This window comes from Hyperolius riggenbachi, chromosome 1, assembly GCF_040937935.1.
Source record: "Hyperolius riggenbachi isolate aHypRig1 chromosome 1, aHypRig1.pri, whole genome shotgun sequence".
In the NCBI taxonomy this organism is placed as follows: domain Eukaryota; kingdom Metazoa; phylum Chordata; class Amphibia; order Anura; family Hyperoliidae; genus Hyperolius; species Hyperolius riggenbachi.
Genome location: NC_090646.1, coordinates 73,053,404 through 73,062,394, shown reverse-complemented (window position 1 = coordinate 73,062,394; position 8,991 = coordinate 73,053,404).

The window sequence follows — 8,991 nt, the reverse complement described above, 5'->3', positions numbered from 1 at the left end:
GAGGATGTTTTGGGTTTTGAGGAGGGGGGGTATGATGTTGATGATGGGATGAAGGACCGTGACTAACATCCACAGGATGGGGATGTCAGCTCTGACTCTGAGGAGGAGGATGCGTCGGTGGGTTTGGCACGGAGGATCAGCATTGCAGACAGTGGCCGTGGAATGCGGGACCCACCACATCCTTCTGCCGCTACCACCACTCAACCCCCAACCGCCACAAGGAGAAAATCCGCAGCATCGCATTCAGGCCGCAGGGGAATCTTCACCTCCCCAAACTGGCGGTTTTTCACTCTGCCCTCATTGGACAGCAAGTTTGCCATATGCAATGTGTGCAAACTACAGATGAGCAGAGGTTGTGACCCCTACAAGTATGGCACCTCCAGCTTCATCACCCATCTCGCCAAAAAACATGTTGTTGAGCATGAGGATTTCAAGAGGCTGAAGCAAGCTGGTGCTGGCTCCCACCGCCACAGTGCCACAGGCCACTGCTGCTGATACCACCACCTATATTCAACCCAAAACACAATTGCGGTGTCATTTTTTGGAGGTGTCTGGGCTGAAAACTGTCATGTCCCAGTTGTGCGATTGGACTTTGGACACAATGTGGGCTGCACGACCGCTGTCTGGAACCTAGTCCTGATGTTAATTGACAGCTTTTTTTTTTTTTCATTTTATGTCCACCAAATAATAAATTAGTGTTTCCCTTAAAAAAAAAAACATGATGCTACATGCATCATTTTACCTAAAAACCCTTTTTAAAGCTATTTAAAGGGCACTTCCGGTTTTTCTATCCAGGTACCCGAATAGGTCGGGTACCCGCGGGTAATTTGATCGGATATCTGAATTCACTCGGATATCCGCAAGGTCGGATCTGGATACCCGAATCGGATCCGGGTATCTGGGTACCCGGATCCAGATCCGGGCGAGTATTAAGAAGTACTACCCGAGCAACACTCGGGTCGCTCCGCTCCTCCTCGGGTGGCCTCCGGCTCCAGGGCACACTCCGGCTCCAGGACATGCACCTCCGCCAGTCCAGACAGTCGCAGGCTTGCAGCACACTGTCTGAGCTCTGAGGAGAGGCAGCCAGTCCGTGGTCCACTCCCTCAGTCGCGACGCCGCTCCTCTGAGTCCTCCTTCTTCCTCCCTGGCTGGCCGGAAGCCGGAACTATAGAGTAATTGTTGGCCGGCCGCCAGGGAGGGAGTATCAATGAGGCAACTGGTCCCCCTCCTCACACCAGCCAGGCAGCCAGATGAGGGGTAACGGGGGGGCTGGGGGGCCCGCTCTTCTACAATTATCGGGGGGGGGGCGGACCGGAAGATAATTCAAAAAAAAAGTCCTCTGCTCTGAGCTAGGGGCGGGCCCCCTGTGACGTAGGGCTGCCACGGGCCCTATAGCATCCACTATGGTTGCTATACTGATTTCTACGCCCCTGCTACCAGCCCCAAGGCCCAGGATTAAATTCGGTCCTGCTGAGCATGTGCAGACCTTACTCATGCATGCCTGGTCCAGATGCACTAGAACATGATGAATAGGGATGGCTGAACGCGTTAGCCCTTGATCGGTTCCTGGGGAACTGTCACTGTTTGCACAGTAGCGCAAACTATACAGGCCATTTACAGATGCCCTATACTTTCCCATGATGTTATTTTATACCCTTCACCCTGAAGTCAGGAGGGAAAAGATGGCCATTCAGACATGATCAGCACTATACATTTTGATGGCCATTTTCATTCTGCATTAGTCAGTGTAGGGAGAGGTGCTGCTGCTGCTGCAGATAGAGGGACAGTGAGAAATAGGCTGTTGTTTGATGTTGTGCTGTGTAGCTGCTTCCTAGGTATTTGGCTACATTCAGATCACCAGCTAAATAGTCCTTTTGAGGACTCATCCTGACCACAAAATCCTTTTGAGGACTGACATTGACCCTGCTGTACTGATTTGTTGTTGATGCTTTTTGTGGTGTGGTGTATTGTAGCAACATAACAACACCCATACACAGTGTAGTGTGTGACTGCATCACTTTTATAGCCCACCCTCACTGCACAAAAGTCAATGAGTGTCACTGACATTCGTGACACGACATGTGCTGTGTTATCCTCCCCCCCCCCCCCACACACACACACAGTGTCACACCAACACCCATGTGACTGACCTTACACTGTGTTATCGGTGAAATCAGTGTGTCCCCCCAAAAAATAAAGTGTGACTTGAATTTGGTTGACAATACCCCTTTGCTGGTCACTGCGTGGCTATCAGAGGGTTACAGCACGGACATGTAATACAATTATTACACATTATTACCCTGGTGCATGCCAGTTACTTCAGGCCTCATGTCTGCCCTGACCTTAGGCACAGCAATCTTGCACCACCATTAACACCCAGTATTTCATATGTTCCTACTTTGATTGGCTTTACCCCCAAAATATATACATTATTATTACCCTTGTGCATGACACTTACTTCAGACCAAATGTCCACCTTGGCCACAGGCACAGCTATTCTGCACTACCACCACCCAGTATGTCATTTGGTCTTACTTTGATTTTCTTTACCCCTCAAAAAATATTAATATTATTATCATTGTGCCACTTACGTCAGAGCTCATGTTCACCCTGGCCACAGTCCTGCACCTGCACCAACAGCATCAGCCACTATGTAATTTAGCTCTATATCTATTGGCTTTATAAAACATATATATATACTAGCTGGACACCCAGCGTTGCCCGGGTAAGTATTTGGCTGGTGTTTGCTCCACCCACTTTTCCTAACCCTAACACACAATTACTCAATTACTCAAAGACCAAGTTTGTTAGCTTTGCGGTATTTGGCATAAATAATTTGCATTAATATGAAACAAATCTGATTGGCTGTATATGGCTCCACCCCGTTTTATCAATTTGAACCCCAGTCACCTAATGTACCAGGTTTGAGGCTTGTGCCATTAACAGTGCAAAAATGGCAACAATTACATATATCCCTTGAAAATCAATAGGTGAATTTGCTATTGTAGGCTCCACCCACTTTTCTGAATAGTAATTCCAGTCATCCAATGACCAACTGTGCAAAGTTTGAGAACCCTGCCATTAACTGTGTAAGAATGGCTGCAGTTTACTTTTTCCCAGTAAAATTTGTATTTTGTCTCCGCCCACTGATGACCCGTCATTGACCGATTATGTATTTGGCTGGTGTTGGCTGCGCCCACTTTTTCTAACACTAACACACAATTAATCAATGACCAAGTTTGTAAGCTTTGCGGTCTTTGGCATCAATAATTTGCTTTGAAATTAAACAAATCTGATTGGCTGTTTGTGACTCCACCCCCTTTTCTGAATTTAAACCCAGTCACCTATTGTACCAGGTTTGGGGCTTGTGCCTTTAACAGTGGAATAATGGCCGCTTGAAAATCTATAGGTGAATTTTGATTAGCTTTTCTATGCTCCACCCACTTTTCTGAATATTAATCCCAGTCACCCAGTGACCAAGTGTGCAAAGTTTGAGAACCCTACCATTATGGCGTTGCCCGGTTATGTATTTGGCTGGTGTTGGTTGTGCCCACTTTTCCTAACACACAATGAATCAATTACTCAAAGACCAAGTTTGTCAGCTTTGCGGTCTTTGGCTTCAATAATTTGCATTAACATGAAACAAATCTGATTCGTTGTTTATGACTCCACCCCCTTTTCTCAATTTGAACCCCAGTCACCCAATGAACAACTGTACCAGGTTTGAGGTTTGTGCCATTAGCAGTGCAAGAATGGCAGCAATTACATATCTCCCTTGAAAATCAGTAGGTGAATTTTGATTGGCTTTTGTAGGCTCCACCCACTTTTCTGAATAGTGATCCCAGTCACCCAGTAACCAACTGTGCAAAGTTTCAAAAACCCTACCATTAACTGTGTAAGAATGGCTGCAGTTTACATATTCCCAGTGAAATTTGTATTTTGTCTCCGCCCACTGATGACCCAGCATTGCTCGGGTATTTATTTGGCTGGTTTTGGCTGCACCCACTTTTTCTAACCCTAACACACAATTACTCAATCACCAAGTTTGTACGCTTTGCGGTCTTTGGCATTAATAATTTGCATTTAAATTAAACTATTGTGATTGGCTGTTTGTGGCTCCACCCCCTTTTCTGTATTTAAAACCAGTCACCCAATGAGCAACTATCCCAGGATTAAGGCTTGTGCCATTAACAGTGCAAGAATGGCAGCAATTAAATATTCCCCTTGAAAATCAATAGGTGAATTTTGATTGGGTTTTGTAGACTCCACCCACTTTTCTGAATATTAATCCCAGTCACCCAGTGACCACCTGAGCAAAGTTTGAGAACCCTACCACTAACAGTGTAAGAATGGTTTTCATTTACATTTTCCTAGTGAAATTTGTATTTGTCTCCGCCCACTTTTTGGTTATGGGAATAAAAAGTATCCTATATGTTATTCCAGGTAATGTACTATGTGTGTGCCAAATTTCATTCAAATCTGTTCAGCCATTTTTGCGTGATCGAGTAACAAACATCCAAACATCCGAACGTTCCCATTTATAATACAGTATTAGTAATATTAACCTGTCTGGTTCATATCTTTCTGGATTTATGGGTTTAAAAGCGATACATTTTTTTCAAGAATTTTAGGCCTCCAATTCCAAGTGTAAGTCTAGAAATGTAGGTCTGACACACTAAATAAAAGTATAGGGGTTGATGTATACACAAGTCACAAGCAACACTGAGCCCACTGAGTAATGTGTGTAGGTGGCTGAATAATTGCTGAATTTGTAGGCCTGGAGGAGTTATTGGCTGCTCTTAAAGGGAACCTTAACTGAACGGGGGGTAAAGAGTTTTACTTACCTGGGGCTATTACCAGCCCCCTGCAGCAGTCCTGTGCCCTCGGCGCCGCTCTGGAATCCTCTGGTCCCCCGCTGTCACTTAGTTTCGTTTTTGACGACTCACCAGTCGCCGGCCGCCATGCGTATTATTGGACGCATTCACCAATGCAATTAGCGCTATTGCGGACCGCAACGCGTACAAAAATTCCAAATTACAAAAAAACGCATTCCGCACGCGTAGATATGCGGCAACGCGTACTTTTGTACGCGTTGCGGTCCGCAATAGCGCTAATTGCATTGGTGAATGCGTCCAATAATACGCATGGCGGCCAGCGCCTGGTGAGTCGTCAAAAACGAAACTAAGTGACAGCGGAGGACCAGAGGATTCCAGAGCGGCGCCAAGGGCACAGGACTGCTGCAGGGGGCTGGTAATAGCCCCAGGTAAGTAAAACTCTTTACCCCCCGTTCAGTTAAGGTTCCCTTTAAGGTACAGGGGGTTTAATGGCTACAACACTGTATGCAGTGCAGTCATTAACTCCTCCTGGGCCCTAAGGGCAGCTGTTAATTCTTCCTGGTTTCAAAGTGCAGCCATTAACGTTACTGAGTAGACTTATACTTGAGTCAATAAAAGATTCCAGCTTAAAGGGAACCAGAGATGAAGCACCCTCATGTATTTTACCATATATATCAGTGGGAACATTAGAGAAAACACCTACCCTGCTCTATGTTTCATTATTTACTGTTCCTATTGCTTCTTATCACCCCTGATAAAATCCCCTACTGAGCATTCAGTCTGGCTTTGTTCAGGAATCTTTATAGCTGAGTCTGTCTTCTGTGCTGTCTTTTCAAGCCCAAGCCTGCCCCCTTGTGGCTCTGCTCAGGAATCATTATAGCTGAGTCATTATAGCAAAGCCAGACTGAATGCTCAGTCGGGGATTTTATCTGGGCTGTTAAGAAGCAATCTGAACAGTAAATAATGAAACAGAGAGCAGGATAAGTGTTTTCTCTAATGTTTCCACTGATATATATGGTAAAATACATGAGGGTGCTTCGTCTCTGGTTAACTTTAAGAAGGTCAAACATTGGAGTCAACTTATATTCAAGTATATACGAGTATTTTGAAAAAGGGAATGGCACAGAGGGTGACATCACAATCGGGGCAGTAAAAGTGTGACCCATTTTGGACTTTTTTGCCTTTGCTATCAGTCTTAGGTGGCAGGCAGAGAGTAGTAAAAATCCAGGCAAAAATCATTAACAGTAAGGCGGATCAGCAGAAGCACAGAAGAAGCTCAGAAGCAGTTGAGAACCAAGTGGCTATATTGTTAACATCCTTTTCTTTCAAATGAGCTTATCTGCCATCTCTGCCATGGCAGTCATGTGACACAGGGGAGAGATCAAATTACAACTTGTGATTAGAGATAAATGAGGAGGAATTAGACAAGCTAAAAGCGCTACATGCATACAGGTTGCATTTCTCTATGTTTTCCTTCTGTCCTGTGTTCAGGTCCAGAGGGGGAATTAGACAGGCTAAACTCTCTACAAACACACAGGCTGCATGTCCCTATGTTTTCCTTCTGTCCTGTGCAAGAGTTCGGGTCCAGAGGGGGGATTAGGCAGGCTAAACTCTCTACATGCATGCAGGGTGGAGTTCTCTGTTTTTCTTCTGTCCTGTGGAATAGTTCAGGTCCACTTAAATTTCAGCACCACCCCCAACATGATGTCACGCTGCACCACCGTACTGCTGCACCACCACTGATTGGCTACTGGGATCCAGGAAGCAGAGAGGAGATGGGGATCCCGGTGGCCGGCAAGGGAGGCCTGGAGTCCTGCTGGGCATGGTAAGCAGCAGGAGCAGTGATGTTAGCTAGCCCGAGCATAGCTTGGGGTTACCGCTCTCAGCATCTAAGATCGGACTCACAGCCAGGGAGGTTATTAATATTACTTACCCTGGTGCATGCCAGTTACTTCAGACCTCTGTCTCATGTACAAGCTGCCCATGCCATTTGCACTTATGCATGCCCTGTCATCACATGTGCTGGCATTTTAATTGTGTCCTGTTAACAAGCCAGACATTCTTTTTTGTCTTTAGCTTGAATAATAGTCTTTAAAAGAATTTGAAATTTTGAGTTGTCAGACAACAGGACAGATTTCTACTTTTCCTAAGTCCATCTAAAATGAGCTTTGGTCTAGAGAAGGCAGCAGTGTTTCTGGATCATGATTATATATGATTTCTTTTTTGCATAGTAGATTTTTATCTTGCATGTGTGTATACAGAGGCAATCTGTGTTTGTTGTTTCAGAAGTGTTCCTAAGCCCATTGTGTGATTTCTACTCTACTCTACTATAATCATGTCTATTTTTATTGCAGTGCCATGTGAGGATTGTCCAGAATTGGGTTCTGTTTTGTCTCTCGATTGCATAGATTTTTTGAGAATTACGTTTTGTACATGATATATTCCTTAAATACTTTAACCAGTTCACCCCCAAGGGTTTTTACCCTAACAGACCAGAGCAATTTTCCCCTATCAGTGCGCCTCCCTTTTATTCCCTAATAACTTTATTACAACTTATCACAAGAAAATGATCTATACCTTGTTTTTATCGCCACCAATTAGTCTTTCTGTGGGTAGTACATTTTGCTAAGAATTATTTTATTCTAAATACGTTTTAATGGAAAAAATAAGAAAATAATGGAAAAAATTCATTATTTCTCAGTTTTCGGCCATTATAGTTTTAAAGGATACCCCAACTGAAATGTGACATAATGAGATAGACATGTGTATGTACAGTGCCTAGCACACAAATAACTATGCTGTGTTCCTTTTTTTTCTTTCTCTGCCTGAAAGCGTTAAATATCAGGTATGTAAGTGGCTGACTCAGTCCTGACTCAGACAGGAAGTGGCTACAGTGTGACCCTCACTGATAAGAAATTCCCCTTTTTTTACCTCTTTCTTGCTCTCAGAGGCCATTTTCTGCTAGGAAAGTGTTTTATATTTGGAATTTCTTATCAGTGAGGGTCACACTGTAGTCACTTTCTGTCTGAGTCAGGACTGAGTCAGCCACTTACATACCTGATATTTAACTCTTTCAGGCAGAGAAAGAAAAAAAGGAACACAGCATAGTTATCTGTGTGCTAGGCACTGTACATACACATGTCTATCTCATCATGTCACATTTCAGTTGGGGTATCCTTTAAAATTAAACGTTCTCCTGTGGATAAAACGGACACATTTTATTTGCCCAGTTGTCACGATTATTAAACTGTTTACATGATGTCCCTATCACAATGTATGTATATTTTGAAATATACAGTATGTGTTATTTTTCTGTTTTGTCATTTTTTTGTCCGGTTCATAATTACAAGCCCCTATGTAAAGTAAAAGTAGTTTTCCCTCATAAAATATAGTTTAAAAAAGCTGAGTCCCTAAAGCAACTATTGATGTATTTTTTTTAAACTGATTTTTTTTTACTTTACTTTTTGGACACAAGATGGCGCTATGAAAACTTTCCCGTTTTTTCTACATTTAAAGGGGAGCTGAAGAGAGAGGTATATGGAGGCTGCCATGTTTATTTCCTTTTAAGCACTACCAGTTGCCTGGCAGCCCTGCTGATCCTCTTCCTCTAATACTATTAGCCATAGCCCCTGAACAAGCATGCAGCAGATCAGGTGTTTCAGACTTTAAAGTCAGATCTGACAAGACTAGCTGCATGCTTGTTTCTGGTGTTATTCAGATACCACTGCAGAGAAATAGACCAGCAGGGCTGCCAGGCAACTGGTATTGATTAAAAGGAAATAAATATGGCAGCCTCCGTATACCTCTTACTTCAGTTCCCCTTTAACTACACTGTGACTGTTTCCTGTTTTATGAATGGACGTGGCCGCTGATCGCGGTCACGTCCATTCATTCCATGCACTGCGATTGGGTAGAGGACCGCTCGGTCCTCTTCCCCAATTTCTGAACATGGAATCTCGACAGAAACGGTGGCAGGAGCGGCGCACACACGTGCAGAGCGGCGACGGGAACGTGCAATGTATTAAAACGTCATGTTGCCGTTAACAGGCTCAAACAAGACGTTTTAATACGCTGCAATGTCGTTAAGTGGTTAAAGAATATTATTATTAAACTGTTGCGCTATTTGCCCATGCTTTACCCCTCCCGATATTACAAG